Raw genomic sequence first — 4,894 nt, 5'->3', positions numbered from 1 at the left:
CATGGCTCCCTGTGTGCCGGGGGCCTACGAGGCAGGGAGCGAGCTGCCGGTCGGAAGACCGGTGCTCCCCGCCCATGGCTCCCCGTGCGTATTTCAGTTTTTTTTGTTGTTTTTTTCTGTCTTGAGACAGGGTCTTGCTTGGCAGTTTAGGCTGGCCTTGAGCTCACTTTGTGGCCCAGGCTGGTCTCAAACTCGCAAGGATCCTCCTGCCTCAGCCTCCCAAGTGCTGGGATTACAGGCATGCGCCACCATACCCATCCTATTTCAGTTTGTTAGTTGCCCAGGTAACATTCCTGTTCCAGTTCCGGTTGCTCCTCTCTTAGAAACAGCTGGTCATTATGATGTTCATTGTATAAACCAATCCCCAATTGACAAGCCATTCAGCCTTTGTACTTCCTGCTTCTTACCTCATATAAGCCTTAGACCACCAGAGATCAGGGTCTGATATTCTGGGAATCATCCTGATCAGTGCCCCAGTGCCCATCGATGTAAATGAATCTGCCTCCAAATCTCTGTTTGCTCTTGCACAAGCTCCACCCTTACTCTACTTGGTCACTGCCTGCCTGCCCACATTCCTGGGCTCCAGCTATCCTATCCTTCCTTTTGACTTGCTATAAACATGATCTTCCTTTTCTTTCTGGTGAATCCCTATTCATGCTAATGGCTAGCAAATGGACTTAAGTCTTACCAGTCCCCAAAGGCAAAACAAGCCCACCTCTACTTGTTTTGTTTTGTTTACTTTGGCGAGGTCTCACTATGTAGTGCAGGCTGGCCTTGAACTCCCTTATGTAGCCCAGGCTGGCCTCAAATGCATGGTGATCCTCCTGCCTCAGTCTCACAAGTGCTGGGATTATAGGAATGAGCCACCACACACAGATGCCCACCTCTACTTGTAAGTCTGAACACATTATATCAAATGACCTTTTTGTTTTGTTAAGACAGGGTCTTGCTATGTAATTCAGGCTGACCTTGAACTCACTATGTAGTCCAGGATGGCCTTGAACTTGTGGCAATCCTCCTGCCTCAGCTTCTGGAGTGCTGGGATTACAGGCACATACCACCATTTCTGGCATCAAATAATTTTTTTTTTGAGTGCTGGGATTACAGGCATGTACCACCATGCCTGGCATCAAATGAGGTTTTTTTAACTCCCTTTTTCTTGGGAGTGGGGGTGGAGACAAGGTCTCTGCATGTAGTCCAGGCTGGCTTCATACTCTCAGTCCTCCTGTCTCAGCCTCACAAATACTGGGATTACAGGTGTGCACTACCATGCCTAGCTATCAAATGATTTGAGACATGGTCTCAATAAACAGCTAATTTTCTGGGGCTGGGCTTGAATTTGTGGTCTTTATACCTCAGTCTCCCAGACTAAGATCACAGGTATGTACAGTCATGCCCAGCTTCAAATTATTATTATTATTATTTTTTGAGAAAGGGTCTTGATATATAGTCCAGGCTGGTTTTGAACTCACTATGTAGCCAAGGCTGGCCTCGAACTTGTGGCGATCCTCTTGGCTCAGCCTCCCAAGTGTGCCCCACCACACCCTGCTTCAATGATTTTTTTTTTTTTTTTTTTTTTGAGACAGGGTCTTGCTATGCAGTTCAGGCTGGTCTTGAGCTCACTTTGTAGCCCAGGCTGGTCTTGAACTTGCAAAGATCTTCCTGGCTCAGCCTCCTGAGTGCTGGGATTACAGGCATGCACCATCACACCTGGCTCCAAATGATCTTTTCAAAGTGTCTATTTTCACTGCTGAAATTTGAATTTCTTGGTTTACAGAAAAGAATTTAGCTCTGTGAGTTAGAGAATTTTATTCACAGCTTACCCAGGCCCTAGCTGCATAATATAGAATCTCTCTTAGCTTTCCTTTTCACGAACTTGCAGGGATGTTCAGAAAACCTGACACAATGTTCAAGAATTATCATAAATCATTCATATTAATGCAGTTTGGCGGCTGCTTTGTTTTTCTTCTTGTAGTGCTAGGGATCAAAGTCAGGGTCTTGCACATACTAGGCAATCATTCCATCACTGAGCTACATCCCCAGCCCTTGATATCCATCGTATTGTTCTGACCTTGGCTTGTCACCCTTGACCTGTGCATTTTGAGCTCTCCACCCAGTTACATGTTCTAGATAGATAAAGCCCATATCCTGAAACACTTGACTCTCTCATTTTTGGTTTTTTTGTTGTTGTTTGAGACAGTCTCACTATGTATCCCATGCTGAGCTGGAACTCACTATATAATCCAGGCTCACTGAATGCTGGGGTTACAGGTGTGCACCGCCATGCTGGGCTTTCACTTTCGCTTTAAACTTGGTGAACCCAAATTTAAACCCAAATTTGAACCCAAAATGTAACCCTTACCTTGGAACTTGTGCTTTCTTCAAATTAACCAATTCCATCCTGTCATGGGAAACCCACGTGAACAGCTAATACTCTGGACCCCAATAAACGCTTCAGCCCACTAGTTTCCTACCTCTTTTGTTCCCACCCATGGGCTGAGCATGTGTCTGAGATGGCTTCCCCTCCCCTTGGCCTCCAAAAGTATGCTGACCTCTTCTCTCTGGGATCTGCAATCTTTTGCCTTGCTGTGCCACAGCTCGCTACAGTAAGTCCCTGACTTACAAACATCTGAGTTGTGAACTTTCAGATACGAAAGGACCTGACATTACAAACATGCGTAGATGCAAACATCACAGAAGTAGCTCACATGTCTGCTGGACCATCTGTGTTTACTGTACGGTGCAACAGTATACTGTAGTATAGTACAGTCGGGGACTTAACTGTATTTTTGTTTTTTTTTATGCTTTACCTTGTATATTTGTGACAAATGTGTATAAGACTCACTTTGTTGGACTTATGAATGAATCTGAATTAATAAGCATTCTCCCAGAATGTTCTCTCAATACATGGAGGGTGGTCATTCCAATGCTTGGGTCCCCTCCAGGATGTCCACCTTGTGACCTAGATGCCATCTAAAATGGATAGAAATGCTAAGCTGGTTGTGGTGGTACATGTTTTATCCCAGCACTCAGGAAGCTGAGACAGGAGGATCACCAGGAGTTTAAGGCTAGCCTGGGCTACACAGTGAGTTCAAGTCCGGCCTGAACTACATAGTGAAACCCTATCGCAAAAACAAACAAACAAACAAAAAACACCAACCAAAAAAACCCTAAAAAATAATTTACTGGGCTGGGCATGGTGGTGCACATGGATTATTTCAGCACTCAAGAAATGAGGTAGAAAGACTGCTTTGAGTTCAAGGCCAACCTGCACTAAATACCAAGACTGTCTCAAAAAGACAAAAGAAAAAAAAAGCAGATCATAAAGATATGGAACTGGATGAGATTACCCAGTTTGTCATTTTGAGAAAGGGTCTACATACTTTTTAATTAAAAGGTTTGCTACATAATTAATATATTCCTCATGGGAGTTGGTACATAGATATATTGAATGCATCCTTTTTACTTCCCCTTCCCATTCTCTCCTCTCCCTCCATCTCTAGATCTTCTTCCCATTTGCAAAATATCTCCCTCCTTGTTTCCTATCATCTATCTTTTATTATTTTGCTTTCAGTTATTTATACTTTGGGTTTCTCTATAGGAAAAACCATGCAATACTTAAGTTCTGTGTCTGATTTATTTTGCTCAGCATTACGGTTTCAAGGTACATCTATTTTCCTACAAATGACTCAAATTTATCCTTCTTTGTGGCTGAGTACTCCATTATGCATGTGCCACGTTTTCTTTATTCATTCACCTATTGAGACTCCCATACTTTCTGAATGCATACATTCATGAAAATTGTGTCTAAATTATACTTTGAAAAACATACACCAAAATGGAAAGTTGAAAGGAGGACTTAAACCCTTCAGTCTCTTCCTGTTGCACTACAAATAGAGTCCAAGCAACTTACCACCTTCTGCGAAGCTGGCACCAGCTGTTCAGGACTCCTTCGTCACTACATGGCAGCTATACTGGATCTGTCCTTCCTCCAACTCACCAAATTTTGTCTCACTTCAAGGATTCTGAACTGTTCCTTTGTCCATCTTGCTCACTATTAGAATACATTTTTTCTATTCTTATCATGGTTATTTCAGCTTCAGTAGGACCTCCTTGAGGAGGCGTTCCCATCTAAAGTGGTGGGGACATCCTTCACTGCCTAGCTGTTTCACTATTCTTTTTCCTAGAAACAGGTAGCACAACTTGCAATGACACATTTGTGTGTTTAGTTGCTTAAGATGTTTCTACTGCTAGATCGTAAACTCCATCAGGGCAACAACAGTGTCTGTCTCGCTGGTATTTGGGGCAGGGGCGGTACTGACAAGGGTCTCCTTGTATAGTTCAGGTTGGCTTTGAATTCATTATGTAGCCCATGAATTTGTGATCCTCCTGCCTCAGCCTCCCAACTGATGGGATTACAGGTGTGTGCCACCATACTTTGTCTTGCTTATGATTGAACCTCCCTGTAATGTGTTTGACACACAGGACCAACACTGGCTTGTTAAATGTTGCCCTCCTAAACATCTTCCAGTTCTCTCTATGCTGTACTAGTCCAGCCTTCCTTGCTCCTCTTTATTACTCCTCTCCTGCTTAACTCAATCAGCCTCCACTGAGAATGAATGTTGTCCCCTGAAGTCTTCCTCTTCCCACCTCAGTCCCTTTGTTCACTGTGTGTCCCCCTCACAACAACCTCCTTTAAGGATTGTCTCAAGCACCACGAAGCATTTTCTGACCCCCCAATCCATGATGTTCGGTTTCTGCTTTGAATTCCAAAGTATTTTGTAACTTTTCCTGTCCTGCCTTGCCTTAGCCTTCACTTTTATTTTTTATTTTATTAAAAAAAATTTTTTTTTTGGTCTTTTTGAGACAGGGTCTTGCTATGCAGTTCAGGCTG

Source organism: Chinchilla lanigera, unplaced genomic scaffold (genome assembly GCF_000276665.1).
Source record: "Chinchilla lanigera isolate Chin_1 unplaced genomic scaffold, ChiLan1.0 scaffold00066, whole genome shotgun sequence".
In the NCBI taxonomy this organism is placed as follows: domain Eukaryota; kingdom Metazoa; phylum Chordata; class Mammalia; order Rodentia; family Chinchillidae; genus Chinchilla; species Chinchilla lanigera.
Note: the sequence above shows the minus strand (reverse complement) of the source record.